Here is a 21032-nt window from a genome sequence, read left to right as displayed (position 1 = left end):
CTTTTCCTCTCTTCTGGTTTCCATTTTCAATCCTACTGTTTGTGACTTCCCATATCCAGGTGTGTCATGTCCCATCTTCCGGTACACAACTTCCCATCTTATGGTATGCCACTTCTTTTTGTATAGCACTTCTGGTCTTCTATTGCACCACTTCCTCTTTTTTGGTATGCATTGCCCTGTCATCGGGTACACCACTTCCCCTCTTTAAATACACCTCTTCATTTGGCATTTGTGGAGGATCCTTTTTGCAAAAATGATGCTGAACTACAGGCTTCACCTTCAAAATCTTAACCCTCAGGATGTCTTTGGTTTCTTTCCGGGGTCTTCGGCTTGACCTCTGGCATGGCGTTTACCTTTCTTGGTCCCACTCTTACGGCCTGACTCTCGCTAGACTTTCCTGGTATTATGAAATGCCTGTCCTTTTCAAATCTGATTCTGTTTCATTCTGTGTTCTTGGGCTCCATTTTTTAATCCACTTGAACTCCTTACATCTGGATTAAAGGCGTTGGGTTCACAGAAGGCTTCTTAATCCTCTTTCCTGATGCCACAGGATGGATTAAACAAGTTCTGCCTCCGCTGCAGTCTCCTGTATTCGTGATGCCAATATCTAATGAAGTCGGATGGGATCTCCCCATATTCCTGGTCTAGGATGATTATTGCACCGACTTCTCTGGTGTCTGCTCAGGGATTACATGAGTGAATGTCATAACGACTAAAAGACTTCCTCCTGCAACAGCCAGGAGAGCAGGCAACACTGCTGCGGTTGCAACAGATGTCAATGATGCAACAGACACAAGATACATCAGTGCAATAAAAAGAGATTATGTTGCAGTAGCTCCTAGAGGAATCAGTGTTGCTACAGGGGCAAGACTAGTCTCCTCCCTAGCTGCTGCTAATGATGGCAGAGGAGTAAAAAAGTCATCAATGTCAAGGCGGAGTAGTGGAAAAGCTCATAGAGGCAAGAAATGTCAACGTTGCAGCATCTGCAAGAAGAGTTGATGTTGTTGTAACTGTCAAGAGGAGTCGGTGTCACTGCAGTAGGCATGGAAGCCGATGTTACAGCAAGTACCAAATTAGTTCCCACAAGTGGAGCTACAAGAAGAGTCAACATCACAGCTAAGTGCTTTATTTGTAAAAAAATAAAAAAGGATGTGCCGTGGCCCTCCTCAGAAGGCCCCTGCAGTGTGCACTACCCATCACCCCTGCCAGTGCCACCAATGCCATTACCAGCACAACTACTAATCATGACACTCCTACAGGTAACACAATTCAGACTATTCTAGGCCACCTAAAGCTATACAAATTGCTTGGATAACTGTTATTATCAATTTTTTATGTATACTGAAATATTGAACTGTTGATGTGCTCGCCTTAAAAATAGACAAACAGTGCCACCATGTGGTGTACTGTCACATGTGCTGGTACAGAAAATCAAATGCCAGTGCTGAGCACCGGCATATTCTGTATCAAATTAAGCACTGGGTGAACCAGCTGATAATGTTGCATATGCTGCAAGAGGTGTCAACATATGAAGAGCTGCATGTAGGGAAGTGGAGTATCATGATATGATGCTGGTTAGGTTTCCCTATGCAATACTCTCACAATACCCCAAGCATGGCCCTTGAATTCACAATAATAAATCCTTAGCTCCGTCCTGGTAGAGTGGTAAATAGCATTCAGGTGTAACTAGAGGAATGGGCGGTCTAAGCTTTGAAACTCGCCGCCTTGATGTAACACTTCACTAGCCACACTGTCACGGAAAGAGGTGGGACCTCCTTCCCGTCCAGGCCATTGTTTCTGACTCCTGGGAGACTTAAAACCTCCTGGCAGGGGGTCAGATTCCTGTCTTGGTGACAGCTGCTGCGGGCTGGCAGCTAGAGCACAGGAAAGGATGGGGCAACCAGGTAGGCAACATCTAAGGTAGCTACCTGGGTGCATGCCACATCAACCTTGACTCAAGAATCGTCGGGGGTGATGAGGCATGTTGTTTGATACCAAACATGACAGATTTTGGCAGTAACATGATGGAGTTGGTGACCTGGAGTTTTCCCGGGCACCAGTCCAAGTTTTCCTGTGGACCGCTGATCATTCATAGATACCCTTAATGGAAAAGGATACTATAGGGACATATAACCTTGCTCTTATATGTCCTCACCTTTGATATTATACACCCAGCCTCGTGGGCTCAGGAGACTTTCTTCAGGGTGACTGGCATATATGAAAAATAGTGCTTTGACCTTGCCAGATGTGGTGAGGGCAAAGTCGAGTTTGAGCAGTTTGCATTGCACTTGTAGACTGTAATGACAGGACTGCTATCATCAATTTACCTGGGTCACCCAGGGTGGCACAAACAGTGCTTCAGGCCCTGGTGACCACTTTAACTCCCATGCTCTGGGTACCACTGGTACCATTTACTAGGGACTTATAAGCAAGGCTCCATGTTTTCCGTTTTTACTGATTTTTACAGATAAATAAAGACAGAAAAAAACTTATTTTCCTGTCTGTATTTATTTTTTAAATGTGGGGAAAAACAGACATTAGGTTGTTTTTTTGAGTGATTCTAAATGCTGTCAGCAATGACAGCCAGACCAATAGCAGTGCTGATTGACAGGTAAGGGGGGTAAAAAGAAATACATGTTTGTATTGAGGCTTGAACAGCAGTAGATATGCATAAAGTTGTTACTAAAATCTGCATGGTTTCATATAACTATATTGATTTGTCATCTGTGGGTGCTGATACCACTGGATCCTGGTGGGCATTCAAGTAAGAGTGTACATTCACTGGGTAAGTAAATGTGGAAATATTCCAATTTAAGCTTTTTTTCCCCACAAACCCCAAAATAAATATGGATAAATACAGATAAGATTAGCTCAAAATAAAGATGAATAAATACAGACAGAAATGTCGAAAACATAAATACCATAAAACTGGGAGCCCTACTTATAAGTGGGTTAAAGTCCATCGGTTTTATGGAGAAAGCGCTGGCACTGGGGCCTGGACAGTTCACGCATTTCTCCTGAGGCACAGCCGGGAGCTACGAACTGTTTATGCTTTTAAAACTGCTTGAAAGTTGTAATTTTTGCTTTTAAAAACTTCATGCTTACCTGCTTTCTGCGCATTTGAGCTGATTCCGGACACCCCTGCACAGCGGACTTAGCGCTGGTGCGGGCGAGGTGTCTGTGTTTACATCTGCCGCCATTGCCACATTTTCCGGGACACGCCCACCGGCGCTGGCCACGCCCCTCTTCGCCACAAGCCTATTAAAGCGCAGATCACTAGCGCTGCTCTGTTCACGCATTTCTCCTGAGGCACAGCCGGGAGCTACGAACTGTTTATGCTTTTAAAACCGCTTGAAAGTTGTAATTTTTGCTTTTAAAAACTTCATGCTTACCTGCTTTCTGCGCATTTGAGCTGATTCCGGACACCCCTGCACAGCGGACTTAGCGCTGGTGCGGGCGAGGTGTCTGTGTTTACATCTGCCGCCATTGCCGCACTTTCCGGGACACGCCTACCGGCGCTGGCCACGCCCCTTTTCCAACCCTTCCCCTACCAGTACATAGGATGTGCCCCTACCGGAAGCGCAGCGGACGAGCGCAGCGGGCGCGACGATGGCGCGCCGAAGGCGCGCCTAAGGCAAGCCCGTCTGCGCCCGTCCGCGGCCGGCCGGGGCCTGGGGCCTGCCACTCTGCCCAACTCACATCCTATGGCCCCAGGGACTTAACTGCTCTCCACTCACCCTGGCCGCTGGAATCCGCCAGCCATCATAACCTACAACAGCTTGGCGTTTACCAAGCCCGCACGTCTTTCCCCGAAATCAGGACCCTCCCATCCTCCCTTACCCCTGAATACACCCGGTCACTTGTCAGACATCAATCTGACATTCACCACCTCCTGGATTCAGACCGACCTGACATCCTTCTCCTAACGGAGACTTGGCTGAATGACGACTCCTCCCCCGACATCTTGGCAGCCATTCCACCGGGTTATTACATTCTCCAAGTCAACCGGCCGGCTGGCAAACCAGGAGGCGGTGTAGCCGCTATTATCAAATCTCCTCTCAGGTTCAGTTCCCTTTCATTACTCACTATCCCCCAGGTTGACTGCCTGGTAATCAGATTTGATTCCTCGGTGTCCCCTGTCACCTGTGTTTTGGTATATCGTCCCCCTCAACCCATGCCTAACTTTTCTTCCCTTTTTGGTGATCTACTCTCTCAGCTCACAATCAACAATTCTAAAATCCTGGTCTTAGGTGATTTTAACTACTGGCCATCAGATGCAAATGAAAGCCCTCATTCCTTGGCCTTCACTGACCTGCTAAGTGGGCTTAATGGCTCTCAACATATTCATACAGCCACCCACTCTAAAGGCCACATCCTAGACCAGGTGTGGACCTACAACCTGGAAATCAAGTCGCTCTCGATATTACCTTGTCATTGGTCGGACCACTCTCTTATTTCTTTTTGTCTTCTGATCCCTCCACCACCCCCTCACAGCCGAGGCCCTAGCCTTTTGGCTCGCAATTGGAATAAAGCAGATCACAATTGCTTCCTCACCTCTCTTATTTCCTCGGCCCCGTCCTGTCTTGGCTCCTTAGAATCTCAAGAAGCTGCATTAACTAAATGGTTAGAAATTGCCAGCGACAAGGTCGCTCCCCTCAAACTAGTCAGAGCCAAGCGTCCCCATGACGCTCATCGGTGGTTCTCAGATAGCCTTAAATCCCTCAAACTGGGGCTTCGCCAAGCTGAACGTCATTGGCGTAGAAACTACGATCCTTTAGAGAAACTTCATTTTCTAAAACTATCTGGAGAATATAAACAGGCTATCTCAGCAGCTAAAACCACCTACTTCTCCTCAAAAATCCTCAACTCTGTGCAAAAACCCAAAGAAATTTTTGCCATTGTGGAAGAGCTTTCACATCCGGATAGGGTGACTATCAAACCTCTTCCGTCCCAGGCCCTCTGTGATTCTCTCAACTGTTTCTTTATAGAAAAAATCAGTAAAATCAAAAACAGTATATCTTCCGGACCGCCGGTGACGGCTCTCTCTGAGGCCACCCCCTCTTTTAACCCTCACTCCCTCACCCAGCTCCCCCCCATACCAGAGAAAGACTTTCTCTCCTTACTTAATAAAATTTCATCTGGTTCCCCCACAGATTGTTGCCCTCCTACGATTCTCCGGGCTGCCTTCTCGGCTTGCCCCGCCCCTCCGCTGGCCCTCCTGAACAACTCTCTACTGCTCGGTCAGGTTCCCAGCCAGTTTAAGAACGCTGAGGTGGTTCCTATATTAAAGAAACCCAACGCTGATCCCGGGGTCCTGGGCAATTTCCGCCCCATTTCCCTGCTCCCTTACTTGAGTAAGGTAGTGGAGTCTCACGTTACCAGCATCCTCAGTTCCTTCATCGAAGATTCCAACTTCCTTGATTCCCAGCAAGCCGGGTTTAGACCTGCACACTCGACCGAGGCGGTTATCCTCTCTGTCATGGAGGAACTCCGTAGAGGCGCCGACTCCAACATCAGCCAAGTCTTGGTCCTCTTGGATCTGTCGGCTGCCTTTGACACGGTCGACCATACCATCTTGGTCGACCGTGTCAAAGAGGCGGGCATCGGCGGGACGGCACTTAACTGGGTCCGTTCCTTTCTGACGGACCGCCACCAATCTGTCCGACTCTCCCAGTTCTCGGCTGACAGGAGGATGCTTACCTGTGGTGTTCCACAGGGTTCGTCCTTGTCACCACTTCTTTTTAACCTGTATCTCACCCCCCTGATCCGTTCCCTCCGGGGCTGGAATGTCTCTGCATTTAATTATGCAGATGACATTCAGCTTGTTTTCAACCTTGACTCCTCTGATGATGCGGCCCAAAATTTCCAATCCACCCTCTGCCATATCAGCAATTGGATGGGCGCCCACCATCTCAAACTCAATCCCGACAAGACGGAGCTTGTTCTTGTCGGAGGCCCATCCAACCCTTGGAACTCCACCTTCTGGCCCCTCTCACTTGGCCCCCCCCCCCTCCCTGCTGACAAAGTGAAAAGCCTAGGGGTTTACATCTCCCACGATCTCTCTATGATACATCAGGTCAATGCCACTGTGTCCTCTTGCTTTTTTCAGCTCAGGAAGATCTGAAAAATAGCCCACTTCCTGACCACCGAAGCCCTCACTCTGGCATTGTTGGCCCTAGTCATCTCCCGGATCGACTACGCTAACGTTCTGTATGTAGGAATCCCTCAATATCAGATCAAACGATTGCAGTTGATACAAAACCAGGCAGCTCGCCTAATTTATCATCAACCTAAATATCATCACGTCCTTCCCCTGCTCAAAACTCTTCATTGGCTTCCTGTATCAGAGCGCTGCAAGTTCAAACTTGGCTGCCTGACTCATAAATCTTTGACCGGCATCGGCCCTTCCTTCATCTCTTCCCTCCTACATCGCTATGTTCCCTCCAGGCACCTCCGATCCTCTGACCAAGCACTCCTCCAGGCACCCAGATACAGGCGTAAAAAACATGGAGGTCTTAGATTCTCTTTTCTGGCCCCCTCATTTTGGAACTCTCTCCCATTGGACCTTAGACTCTCTTGCTCCCATCTTCAATTTAGGTCTCTCCTGAAAACCTACCTTTTCCGCAGTGTCTATTCATAGGCTTTTCCCATCCCTCTGCCTCCCACCGAATATAGTGAACAGCGCCAAGAAACCGTCCGGTGTATGTTGCGCTTTATAAGTAATTTTTACATTACATTACATTACATTACATTACAGTAGGCTCCTGTGCACTTTGAGAGTCATAACCATCAGGACTGGAACAAGAAGTGGGTGGATGACCATACAAAAAGGGCACTTTCCTACACTGCATGAAACACAACATTGTACCAGGTACAGGAGAGGATAAGATTGCTGCTGTTTCAAAAGGAGTTGATGTTGTGGCCGATACCTTGTGGAGTCCATGTTGTAGTAGTCGTGAGGGATGTTGACATCATTGTAGAATGAGGGCGGTTACAATAGAGTTTTATGGGAAGCAACTGTTGCCAGTAACACCCCTAGCATGATGTACTTGTGTAGCTAATATATAGTGAAGATAGCATGAGGACAATGGCTGGCTGAAGCCTCCACAGATGACGTCTCCAGGGCGTGGGCCGCTCAGGAGCATCAAGGGTCTTGCAACCCATCTGGCCATGACCAAAGATCATCTACATGTATTGGAGTTCCAACCCCTCCACTACGGCTGGAAAAAGCCTTGACTGCTGGATTCTATACGTCTCAAGAATCCAGTTTACAAAAGGAGCAGACTGGTCATTGATCAGTTGCAGAGCAGTAGTAGCTGGGGCCCAGAGACAGCACTGGTAATCAACAGCAGTCACCAAAGATACTTACTTCCAAGACACTAGTGGAAATGGCCTTGCCGAATCCTGGTGCGATGATCCTGCATGCTTTCCTTTGGTTCTAGGTAGTAGTTTGCAGTCGTAGCAGCATTGGCACTATAAGATGGTTAGTCAGTACAGTGTGTGTTGAGGCACAACACAGGGACACAGCAAGCGTTTCACTGTCTTGAAAAAAACTAGAGGACTTCTCAGCTGTTGATTCATTGCAGCTTTGTTTAACATAAGGTAACCCAGGCCCTTACTTAATTTGAATAAATGTGTTTAATTCACCTTCTCTTTTGGACATTTAATTAATCACGTTTGTTGATTTGTACTCACTTCATGTCCTTATTCTATGGTCTTCTGAGAGAATCCTTGCACTTGGCCCCAATCGTCAGCACAAGGTGAATAGTTAACATTACTTGAAGGTTTCTGAAATCTAGGTGGGTCCAATCGAAGACTAGGGGCCTGATTATCAAATTTTATTCTGTAGAACATAAAGTAGTACGCTATACGAGTACTATTTACTTACTCCAAAATGCATTTTAATAACGTATGGGTGGAGCTCTCTACCTCACCCATCTTTTCTGTGTTGAAAGCTCCGCCCCAGTGCTGGAGATCTCTGTGCACATAAGTATGTTTTTGGGAGTAATTGTTGGATGGCCCTGGAGAAGTGGTGGGAAAATGGGCAATAATTTACTCATAAATTGGTGAGGTTAACAGAATTTAAAGAGGTACATGCTATTGCAAAACACAAACCCATAAAAAGTACGACAAGTGCAATTCAGAAATTGGACTGCTAAATAAAAATAATATACTCTAGCCCTGTGTTTCCCAAACTGTGGCTCACGACCCATTGGTGGATTGTGAGCCAATTTGTGGTGGGCTGCAATAGTCGAAGAAATAAATAAAGATGCCTTTAAATTCGGTAGTATCCCATTTGTTGTTTTTCAAAAACAGAGGTAAAAGGCCAGGCAATGTCTTCTGACAAATTGCTGCTTTCTTTTTTTTTAACATGGGGATTGGTGTTCACAAACTCCTCTCACTTTGCAGTCAGAGAAAGAAAAGTTAAGTGAATTATGTGACAATCTTACTTGGGTACAGGGAGTGTGAAAGGAAAGGCTGTAGAATGTCATTTTATTGTAATACATAACAAAATGTAAATGTACTGAACAAATTCAGCAGCTAGGAAAGCAAAACATGAAGGACATTTTTTTTGTATTTCTGAAGTGTGATGTGAACACAGATTTTAATAGTATCAAAACAAATCAAGACACTTTACTTGGTGATGCACAAATAATGAATATCCACTAAAACCCACACTTTCCTATTTGTATCCAATATAGTTTTATCAGTAAAACTCACCGCCTGTGCAAATTTAGTGCCCATGTCAAAGGAAAATGTGCTGTATGTAAATGACAGTGCGCTACCAGGCGATGCTTAGTTACCATAAAAAAATCTCCCACCTCAGTCCACTAAAGCTAGGTGGCTTGCTAAGGTTTCTCATTCTAAAAATTGGGTTGTGGATCTAAAACGTTTAGGAAGCAGTGCTCTTGCCCCGCCTTAGAGTGAGATAAGCACTACAAATGGCCAACCACTTTTACAGCTACATGCTCACAAAGAAAACAAAGAAGGCAATAACAACGCCCTATAGAAATGAAAGCTAAATTAAATTCTTTAATTCTACATTTCCAATGTATTGAAAAGTATGTGTGTATGTATGTTTTTCAAAATAGTAATAGCATTTACATTAATTAAATACCAAGTTTACCACTAATTAAATATAAATAAACATTTTAACGAGGGTATTTTTGTATTATTGTTTGAAAATATTTGAATGAAAATAGTTAAATTGCATTATTATTTAATACACATTTAGTTTGAGGTGGTAATATGCTGTAACATTTTTTTGTGTGGTAATAACCATTTAAATTAATTTACATTAAAATATAATTCGATTTTTTTTTTTAATTAAACTTTATTAAAGTTCCTATACTTTCCATAGGGAGCTCTTCACCCCAGTGGTGGAGGTCTCCAACAAATGAAAGGGTACTTGAAGTAACTTTATAACTTATTGTGTCCCGAATCAGGTGCAAAACACATGTAGGTCCACTACCAAGTGCACCTTTTTTTTTTAAATAGGGTGTAAAGTAAACTCACACTTTATCTGTGATAGGATCTGGAAACATTTATTTATTTATTTGCAAAGGGTTGCACGGTAAATGTAGCCTGGAACAAGGATGCAATTTGGGTGGGAACATGGGGCCTATGCATCAACAATGCCATTTGCGATTCCTTATTAGCGAAAAATAAGGAATCGCTAATAAGGAATAGCAAAAGGCTATGCATGTAGGAATCGCTATTCAAATAGCGATTCCTTAATATTCCTTATTACCGAATCGGTAATACCGAATCGGTAATAAGGAATACCTACCCATTCATTCCTATGGGCTTGGAGGCCCATAGGAATGAATGTAAAGCCAGTCTGTATTAGCGATTCGGTATTACCGAATCGCTAATAGCGGGAGCACTTTCAAGGGTGCCAGGGTGTCAAAAGGACACCCTGTTGCACCCCTGAAAATGATATGTGCACATATGTTGCACACACACATGCTCTAAGGGCATGTGTGTGCGCAACATGAAACTTTGAAAAATGCACAAAAGTGCATTTTTCAAAGTTTTTGCAAATTACCATGCAGTTCATCTTCATGGTAATTTGCTCCACCTATTAGCGAAATCGCTAATTTTTTAACTTTGATGCATTGCATTTAAGGAATCTCACTTTGGGATTCCTTAAATGCAATCGCTATTTAAGGAATCGGTATTTAAGGAATCCCTATTTAAAGAATCGCTATTTAAGGATTCCTTAAATAGCGATTTCTGCTTTTGGGTTGATGCATTGGGATTGGGTATTTTTTACTTAATACCGGGAGCTATTACCGAATCGGTATTTTACCAACTGGATTTTGGGTTGATGCATAAGGGTGTTCGTCAATTAGGTGAAGTATTGAGGTTTGTAACAAGCATTTGATAGTACAAAATATACATGTTAAAGGGGGCAATCTCTCTGCCTCCTAATTCGTTGGCTATGCCTACACAGCTAGGCAACAACTGTGGAGATGAGTGAAGTTGCTTTTTGCTGATTCCTAAACCATGATTGATTGACAACTTTGTGTCATTATGCTAGGCCTCTGGAAGCGGTTACATTTGTTTGTGGGCGGTTCCTTACCACCGCACTGGACAGACATGCTTCAAGGATAAGCCTAGGTTGGTGAACAAAATCTGTTGCTTCAGAAACCTGCTTCCTTATACCTGCATGATTAGGTCACGTCTCGGTAGGTGGTTTGAGTTAATTGGTGCAGGTCTCTCTGCCTCCTGAGCGGGAGGTTGAGCTGCAGGGACATGCCAATGCTCTGGAAATGGCTAGAGTCATGTATCAGAGGTCAGTGGTTCCTGATGAAGATGTGGCTTTTTAATCAGTTGCCTCACATCTGGTGGTTTGATTGGTAGCCATTGCTGGTTGGATAGACTGGTTCATGAATGTATCTTAAGTTACTTGGTGAAAGTACCTGCCTCCTGATTGTTAGCCAATGCCGAATGGCTGGACCAGGCATTTAGATAAATCACCTGCACCATAAATCACCAGCCATGGTGCATGGCTTTACCAGATCACTGGAACCTGATTTGATCCCTGCCTGCCTCTTGATCTGATGTTTGATCTCCATGATTTAGTTGACCCTATAGAAGTGACTCACTGTCCTTGCATGTGCCTGAAAGTGATTTAAGAAGTTTGATGTATAAACAGTCTTTATTATGCATACCTTGTGCTTTAAAGGGAGCTAGGCCTTAGGTCCAGACTTTTTCTACCTGCTCACTTCTGGAAATGTAGGGATTTCGTAGCTGGCACTGGGGATAATTACATTTTCCTGCTGGCTTTGGACTTAATTTGCCTAATGGCCTCAGAATGTGCCTTAATTTTCTTGTTTTACTGTTGAAGTGATTTAATTTGCCTGTGGCAGTGGCTTCAATTTGTCTGCTGTCTTGCACAAGAAGTGATTTGCCTGCTGGCCCCTGCAAGTGCCTTAAAATGCTTGTTGGACTCTGGAAGTGCCTACTTGCTTCTCTAGTGGTTGCTTCAGTATGTCTACTGGCCTATACGTGTTATTTGATTTGCCTGAGGGTCTCTGGAAACAATTTAATTTGCTTGTTGAACTCTGGATGCGTAAGAGTTTGGCAACTGGTCTTTGCGAGCAACTGGCCCCTGAAAGTGAATTAATTTGGCTGCTGGCCCTGGAAATGACTTGAGTCGCTTGCTGCTTCTTACCTGACGTCAGGGTTGAAGAGGATATGGCGCATCAGATACACGGCTGCGTTTCCAATGCCGAGCCCGGTGAATCCGATCAGCGGAACTAGCTAAGGGAACAAAGGTAAAAAGAGATGAATATTTATGGGGCGGGACAGAACGGTTGACAAGTTCAGGCTATTTACGGGAGAAAGAAAAATAGCAGAGCCATGGAGGAGTCTAGCACAGTGTACCTGTCAGGCTGAGTGATGTGAGGGTGGTGGGGGGATTTGGAAGAACACTGCCTTCTCAATGCAAAGGATATACAGAATAAGAAGTGCACCCTCTCTTCTGTTCCCAGAATAAAAAAACAGGTTTTCTTGGCACGACTATTTTCCTTTTTTCTCGGTTTTGCTGTTCCCATGTATTCTCCCTCTACTGTCTTTAATTTTTCCTTTCTTTCTTGGTTGTTTCTTGTTCCCTCCTACCTTCTCTTTCTGTCACTCATTTTTAGTTTTCCTTCCCTGCTTCCTTACCCTCTTCTATATTCTTTTTTCTCTTTCTTATTCTTTTTTTCTTGCCTTCACCCTGGGTTCCCTTGTTTTTTCACATTTCTCTTTGTCTTGCAATTTCTCTCGGTTTCATTTGTACTCTTTATTTTGTTTTTCTATGTATTTGTTCCCTCATCTTTTGTTTTTTTCATTGTTAGTGTTGATTCTTCATATTTCTGTTTTCTTAATCACTCACCTTTTTCTTGTCCCCTTTCGGATTTTTTAGTGCATTTCTTTCTTACTTTTTGTTTGCCTTAACAGGTTTTCCATTTTTAGGTCCGGCATACAGATAGCTGTTACCTGTTAGTAGTCAAAAGACCTCTCATGAACCATACTAAAAAAATAGAATTTGCTTAGAGCCACGCCATTGGTTGGCTTTCTTGCTACTCTTATTTGCTTGTCTCTTATTCAGTGGCTTTTCTTCCTCTTCTTATTTGCCCCTGCCTTGGAGCAAAGCTTCTTTACCATCTTTTTAATTGGATGGCTGTATTTTTCCACTGCTCACATTCAGGGTACTACTATTTTTTCTTTTTGTTTAAGCACTCCATAAGAATGCATATGTTTTCTTGGTCTCTCCCTCTGTGCTGCTTTCCCCATCTCAAATATCCACCTCCGGCATCTTATCTTATGTGCGTTAAGTTGGAATGCCCCCACCCAAACACCAAACACTCAAAGCTCACCCATCCATTTGCCAACCCAAGATTTTTTCGTTTTTTTCCACCTCAGCTTGAGTCTTCTTCTCAAACTCCTTGTTGTTCCCCCTTTCCTTTGCTGACTCACCCCGCATTGACAGCTCCTTCATCTTCTCCTCTGTTGCTCTACCACCTACTCCCTGATGCCCTCCCACCATTACAATTTTTGTTGTTGGTTTTTTCCGGCTCCTATCCAGACTCTAATTTTTGCACAGAAGCTGCCATTTGTTGCCAGGCAGTTTCGTTAAAAACATTTTTTTTAAGTGATTTTGCACATAAAACATTTTTTTTTTATTTGCTGCTCCAAATTGCATCCACCATCTTGGAGCAATAAATAAAAGAATGATTAAAATGACAGCCACATCATTCCATATGTGCGCACAAGCTTGGTAACACATGTGCATACGTCTTCACACATGATAATGCATAAGAAATTACAAACGCACCAGATGTGCGCATTTACATCATGCCTTTTTTTCTTTTTTTAAAGATGCTGTACAGTGAAAAGTACAAAAAGAAGTAGAAAAAAGTGTTTAATGTAATGCTCTATTTTATTTCAGCCACTGGTAATTACTCGAAATCCGTGGGCGCATCCCAGTCCTTCGTTTTTTTGCCCACCAGCCAAAAAAATGATGGACTGGGATGTGCCCACGGGCCTCGAGTAATTACCAGTGGCTGAGATTAAATAGAGCATATCATTAAAATCTCAGATTACCATCTCGTCACCTCAGATTATACCCAGCTATATGCAAATCAATCTTGGTCCTGCTCCTATAGGAACCATCCAGCTCCAACTGCCAAGCCAGGTCCTCCCTGAACCGGAACTCAACTAACTCAAGACTGTTTTCAGTGAATTGCAGGGGCGTAACACAGGCCCCCGCAGCCCCCGCGGTGTGGGGGGGGGCCCGAGCTGCAGGGGACCCCCTCCGCACCGTACTCAGTCCTGAGAGCTCCATAGTAAATACAAAGTGGGGGCCCCTTTATGTACCTTGAAGGGGGGCCCCTTCAACTTTTGTTACGCCAGTGGTGTATTGGGCTTCTTCAGTTAGATGCAGCTTGGTTTCAGTGGCACAGTCGGCATGAGACCTATGTCTGAGCATCCCCCTTGCATTTAGGGCATCACAATGAAAATAAAACAAGATGTTTGGAATGCGGCCTGAAGAATCATAAGTGGCCGAGATTAATTCAAGCATTCCTTCAATAATCTTGCTGTTTTTGCAGTCGATGTCCTTGGTGCGACAGCAATGCCCAGACGTGGTCCCATGTTCATTGTGCCATATGACTCAAGCCACATCTCACTGGGAAGACCTTATGTAGGCTGAAACTAATGGGTGGTTGATTGTTTTTTTAAATCCGGACGGGACCTGGCAGATTGGGCTTGACTGTTACTAATTAGGAGCTGGACCAAGACTGATTTGCAATAGGCGGTTCTCTGTCTAGAGTAGCACAGATTATGAAAAGCGATGGTCTGCAATGTGACCCCAAGCAATGGCCAGTCGCTGATATTAATTCAGACATTCCTTCCATCACCTTGCTGTTTGTGCCGTACAGCAACTGCAAAAAAGCATTTCTTTTTTGTTGATTGCTACACAGCATCAGCAAAAAGTTTAACAAAGCCACTAGATCTAAAAAATCCCAACCTATTGGCTTTTGCTACTATATTTACCCATTTTTCCATTACTCCTTTTTGTCATTACTTCTGCTTTCTTCCTGTCCGCTTTGTTCCCATTGTTTTATTTAATTTGTTTCACATTCTCTCATATTTTCAATTTTTTGTTTGCTTTATTTTCTTGTTTAGTTGATTTGATTTGTGGCTTTCATTCTCAACATCTGCTCACCCACTAGCCCTTTGCAATGCTTTCTTATATTTTCCCATCTCTCTTTCTTTTCCCTTTCCCCTTATGTACATCTGTCTTCCTCTTCCCTCCTTCTCTTCCTGAGTTCCTTCTCATACACCTCTCCCCTTTTTGCTCGTTTTTCTTCCTTTTTTGCCATACTCTTTCCACCCTGACTGTCTCCCCTACTTGTTTCTCTTCCATCTTCTCTTCCTTCTTTTTTGTCACTTTTCTCCTTGTGTCCCGGTTTTCCTTCCTTCTCCATTCCTTTTTTTATTTACCTCTCTTTCTCCTTTCATTTATATGTCCTTTTCTTACCTAGCACCTCACCTTCATTTCTTTGTCTTGTTGTTTGTCTTTTTATTCTATTCCTAGCACCCTTCTTCCCATTCCACTTCCAATCTTACCCTGCCCTCTTCAATTGCTTTTGTCTCTTCTTCTCTCAATTTCCATTCCTCCTACACATTTCCTTCTGTATCTATATCGTAAATTTTCTGATCTCCCTTTCTTCATGTGTTTCCCTTTTTATTTTCACTTCTTTCCCCCGTTCATTTTCTCTACTTCTCTCCAATCGTAAAAATCCTCCTGAATGTGCACGCTCTTTTTTCTGGCCGCTTTGCCTGCCTCACGGCCCCGTCCCCACACAGTGAATCATTTACGGGTTCTAGGCTTCATCCCCGTAGGTTCCATGCCCTCCAGTCACCCTCTTGCGTCCTTCCTTGTAGCAGGTGAAACGGGACCCTGCCCCAGCAGGCAGGTTGGCTTTGTTTGGCTCCTGTCTCCTGTGATTATCTCTTATGTCGCTTTCTTCCACCGCCTTTCCCATTATCCTGCCTGTTTCCTCTTTAGTTGCTCCTGTTCCTTCATTTTCCACCCTGCTAGCTTCGATTCCCGCCTCCCTCGTGCACGTCGCACGTGTGCTCACGTTCTTCCTCAGAAGTCCCCTGGCGCAGCTGAGGTCGCCCCCAATCGGCGCCTGTACACAGAAGGCTGCCCTCGTCTAAATAACTCTGCCCCCGGCCTTCAGCGCGCGCCTAGGCGTAATGAGCCAATCACCGGCTGCGCGCGACCTCTTACGTCCTCGGCATAATGATCTCATTGGGTGGGGAAGAGGGGTTGGGGCTGAGAAGGAGCCGGGGTCTTGGGCACCACAGTAGCCTCCTAGGCCATGACATTTGTGCGTGACCGTTGAATAACAAAGTGATGGGACCCAATAAAAGAAAGTACATAGGGAACATTGACAAATGTGGACAAATCAGCATAACATCGACAAATGTGTCATATTTGGTCCAGTTTTGAAACCACTCCACTACAGGGTTGAGATCAATGAAGGACCTCCCTAAGGCCTTATTCCAGAGAGTGTCCTGGTGATACAATGGGAGTTTGTGCCCACTTTGCTATTAATAGGAGTCACATGTGCTTGTGCAGCCCCTTCTGCAATACACATAGTGGCAGCGCACATTTTACACTAGCACAATTAAAATGGGGTGTGGCCCCATTTAAATGAGGAAACACTTTGCACCCGCACTGTTTTAGAGAGGTGGGGAAAAAGACATAAAAGCTATCAAAAAATGCACATAAAGGTGGCACAAAGTCAGCCATCCTTCCTGGCACCCCTAGGGTGGGGGACACAGGGGTTATACAGACACCTAGGCATCCAACTGCAGACGGGTACGCACATCCCCAAGCTGCCTTGATCATCTTCACACAGGCCACCCCACCTCCTCAATGCGCACGCACAAACTGTCAGAGTTCACAACTGGCTGTGGACTGTGCATTTGTCACTGTAATTCGGTGTACTGTCCCAGTCTGCCCCAGGAATCAAGATAGGTGTGCTGCCCAGAGCAAATCAAGACAGAGCACCCAGTGCATCATTTGTGCCCCGGTCTCATTATTTTTGGTGTCTCAGTAAACTGATGCATCCACTGTAGGAATCTGTGTTCCACTACACTGTCACAGGTTCGAATCCCGTCCAGTCCAGTCCATTCAGTCTTTAATCCTTCTGTGGTTAAAAAATGAATAACATTGAGTTGACTAATTATAAACATTTATTATTCAGTGCCAAAATGCCACTTGGGGTGAACATGTGCTTTCAATTTGTAGTATTGGCCAGCATGGGTTATGGCGACCCCAGTGAGGTACCACATTGAAAGAGCCCCCTTCCCCTAGGGGTGTCCAAAACTATAAAGGAATGCATCTCAAAAAGGCCTACCATGGTCAAGAGTACCAGGTGGAGAATGCACCTGAGGTACTTGGCTGTAGCTGCTAGTGACAAATTGGGAAAATGACATGGGACTGAACCTCAAGCTTGTGGTGTGACAGCACAGAATGTCCGGTCCTTATTGGTTGAATGAGCTCATATGGGGCACCCTAACGGTACTGGTCGGAAACAGCGCATGCTCACCAGAACGAAGCATCAGGCTGTCACTGGAGCTCTGTCACCCATATATTGTTTCATCTTTGGTCTATATTGAGGACCCCTGGGGTACAAGGGCCTTGTTGCTTGTGGGTGGTGCTATCCACTAAGTTGAGCCTTATCTAAGTTTGACGGTCTGCTGGCGCTTGTGCAGGTCTTCTAGGTGGTTATGGGCCAACTCCTCTCTTAGACCAGCCCCCTGTGTCCCCCTTTCCACCACCTCACAGTAGGAAATGCATACAGGAATCTAGATGTGGCAACAACCTGTCTCTGGCAAACGTCTTTTGATCCCTTCAAAGTCCAGTCGATTAAAAAGCATCCGGCTTGAGGTGGTCAATATTTAACCAGCCTCGAAGGCTCAGATAAGAACCTTGGGCCAACCAAAATGATAGCAATGGGGAAACCACCTCTTCAGAATTATCATTAAATGACACCGAGCTCTTTTCAAAACCAAAATAAATACATAGAAAATCTTCTTGTTGGGCCTTAGTCCATCTGGTCACTTTGAGCTTTAGGTGCAGGTAACCACACGCCATTGCAATCAAAACTGGTCAGGTGCAGAATGTACATCAGGGGCATGTGAAGTTAGGAAATGCTGAACTCTGCTGAATCGGGCAGTTTCATAACTTCACATGTTTTGCCCTCATGGAGTAAATCTGCAGCTGCTGCAGTGACACTGGGTGGACCTGGACTGTTTGCAGCGCCAAGAAATGGAGAGCCTCCACCCACCAGGTAACTCTTAGGAATGGGAGCCCCAATAAAGAAAAAAGCCACGTGGTTCATAGTCCATGAACAAAATAGCGCTGCTGGGAGATCCGCCATCTTGTGTAGCCCTGTAAACAGTGTCCCGAGTTGACCCCTTCCTTTCCCGTGAGCTACAGATTCAATAAGGTGCTCTCTCTCTTCCTTTCTGTCTCTATCTCTCTCTTTACCTCTCTCTCTCTCCGTCTCTCAATCACTCTCTTTACCTCTCTATCTCTTTTCCTACACAAGTGATATTAAACAAACATTGGCAAAACAGTTAGGTCTGGCGTTGGCTGCTAAAAACAAGCATTGACAAAGCAAGTCGGCCTGGCGTTGGCTGACAGCTTTTGGCTTTGCAACTGTCTGTGAGTGTTCTTTGCAAAACTTACAAGGGGATTACTGTTGTGTGTAAGTGCACATTGCGTAAGTGCAGAATGCCAGAGGTACGCCAATGGCTAAAGTGAGCTCACCCTGTGCTCCATGGTGTATGCTGTAGTGAGCTGAAGAAAATTGTGAATAACACAACCAGAGACCAATGGATGAGGAGCACTGGCTGAAATCCACTATCATTATAATATAATATAAATACAATTTTATCAAAATGATAAGTAGGGATCCCGGTTTTATGGTATTTATTTTTTTGACGTTTCCGTCTGTATTTATCCATATTTATTTTTTGTCATCTTTATCTGTATTTATTTGCATTTATTATGGATTTGTTGAAAAAAATTAAGCTGAAACTGGTATATTCCCACATTTATTTACCCAATAAATATGGAGTCATGCTTGAATGCCTGCCAGGTTTCAGTAATATGAACACCTGCAGAAGATAAATCAATGCAATTATATGAAAATATGCACATTTCTGTTTCAGCCGTGTGCATATTTAGTGCTGTGTAAGCCTCTTTACTAAAATTCCTTTCTTTCTTAACCCTCTTGCCTATTAATCCACACCGTTATTGGCCTGGTAGCCATGGCAAACTGTATTTAGAATCACTCAAAAGCACCTAATTTCCGCTTTTATCCACATTTAAAATAAATACAGACAAGAAAATAAATGTTTTTCTGTCTGTATTTATCTGTAAAAACAGAAAACCGGGAGCCTTAATCATAAGTCTGTGCCCTAAACTACAAACCCGCCTCCACCGCCACCAGTCACCTTCCGGCCTGGGACAGTGGGACAAACACCACCCATGCTTGGGTTTATAGTGCAGTTTGGTTGTCACTGTTTTTAACCAAGTAATGCAGTGTTACAGATCCCTTGATAAAAGGTTGAACACTTCCTGCGGGCTCGTAGATTGTGGGGTCCATTACAGGACAAACATAAATGTAAATGTAAATGTGCTTGTACTTATATAGCGCACAGCTACCCCATTTCGGGGTTTCCCGGCGCTGTACTCATACCGCTAGGGAACCCTTCCTGGTTTTTTTTCCCTGTGAAATGTCCACTCCTGGGCATCCCCAGGGTGAAGCCAGGCATCCCAGCGCTGTTGGGGCCGTTGTGGAGATTAAGCAAGCTATTGCCCAGAGTTGCAGCGTGAGACCCATGATTAGAATAGGCACCGAGGCGAGAAATCAGATCCGAGGAATTATGAGCCAAGACCCACCGAGGCAGGAATTGAACCCTGGTCCCGGCCCAGACCTCTGCATCAGGGTCTGCCGCTTTAACCATTGACAAGGCCAAGGGCACAATAATTCTATGCCAAGAAGGCCCAGGTACATTCCATTCTAACATTCCCCTATGTGCTTTGAGACCCTTGCATAGGGTGGCCACCTTTCAGTGGAAAAGGATTGCTGAGCAATCTGCTGACTGTGGACTCATCACGAAAATTGGGGAAACATAGATTGGACCTTAACAGGATTTACTGTTTAAAGAGATTACAAGTTGCACAGGAACAGCGCTCTCTGATTTATTTTTTGAGCGAACATTTCACCTGGTAAGATGTGTGTGATGGGAAAAATGCCTGAAATGAGGAAAAGGTATGGGTCATGGGTACTCACAAACATTTCCTCTGGGGCCAAAATGCACAGTCTGGGTTATCACCGGGGGCCGCACAGATGACGTGGGGTGTGTGGGCGGGGCAATTCAGGCAGGGCTTAATTAGGTGGGGCATGGTGGGGAGTTTGGTGGACAAATTGTACTACAAGGAGTGAAACCATGCATGGAATTCACAAACTACTTCTTTAAACAAACTGTTCAAAAGATCGAGAGAATGTTGCATTTTGAAATAAACACGTGGATAGGTTTGAAATCTAACTATTCCATAGGATGTTCAACTAATAGGTGCCCAAGAACTTTGCTGCGAGCACAGACCGCGTGATCTAGGTAGGCGCATCCTCAGAGGCTGGGCTAGCCCAGGGCAGAGTGCTGTGACTACCTAGGCAAGACTACTGGAAGCGCTGTATCGCTGTGCCTTGCTCCTACAACAAGCTCAACTGCCTACCTACTAAAAACGCATGTCCTTAAAAAAAAAATTTTTTTAAACACACTGATGGGTAATGAAATTACCTACATAAACCGAGGCAGAAAAATACAATTAATTCCCATTATCACATTATAATTAAAAGAAAGCGCAGCATTCCTTCCTACCAACAGCAAACATGTTTTTTTATTGGCTTCACAATATTTTCTTGGTTAAATGACCACACGTTTTATCTTTTATGTGGATTTTTAAAGCAGTCGAAACCAATATTTACCTCTTCTATGCCCATCATAGCTTGTGTAAATCTGGAGAAACCTGCTAAAGAACACCTCATGCTTCTACAAAGCAGAGTCGGACTGGATGCATTTGTATGTTGAGGATGAGCCCCTGTACCTAAAACAACCCGAACTTCCTTTAGAAACAAGCCCACCCCGCCCCCAAAAACGATGCTTTGTCGCTACAAAAAGTAAAGTTTAAAAAACGTGCCAAGTAAATGCATGTAATCCCTCACCCTAAAAATATTGGAATGTAATACTGATCATGGTAGAAATCATGCATATGGCTCCTTAAAATCACCATCTCAGCACCCTTGGAGCTTCCACCCTCGCTTCACCAAACCCTCCCTCTGCCCACCTCACTGTTCTCTGAGCGCCTCCCAATTCTGACCAATTCCGGGAGCTAGGCGAAGCAGGGCTAGCAATGATGCGCAGCTGGCAGCTAAATGCGGGTGGTG

General features: G+C 44.6%; 1 long non-coding RNA gene across 1 annotated transcript in view; it reads right to left on the bottom strand.

Annotated features, from left to right (window-relative positions):
- Window positions 1-21032, bottom strand: part of LOC146856474 (uncharacterized) — a 77142-nt gene that overhangs the window by 33870 nt on the left and 22240 nt on the right. Inside the window, exon 2 of the long non-coding RNA XR_014980952.1 lies at window positions 11681-11769. This is a non-coding gene — a long non-coding RNA (uncharacterized LOC146856474). The remainder of the gene's footprint in view (window positions 1-11680; window positions 11770-21032) is intronic.

The sequence above is a fragment of the Triturus cristatus genome, chromosome 4_1 (genome assembly GCF_964204655.1).
Source record: "Triturus cristatus chromosome 4_1, aTriCri1.1, whole genome shotgun sequence".
In the NCBI taxonomy this organism is placed as follows: Eukaryota; Metazoa; Chordata; class Amphibia; order Caudata; family Salamandridae; genus Triturus; species Triturus cristatus.
This window is presented reverse-complemented; position numbering and strand designations above follow the sequence as displayed.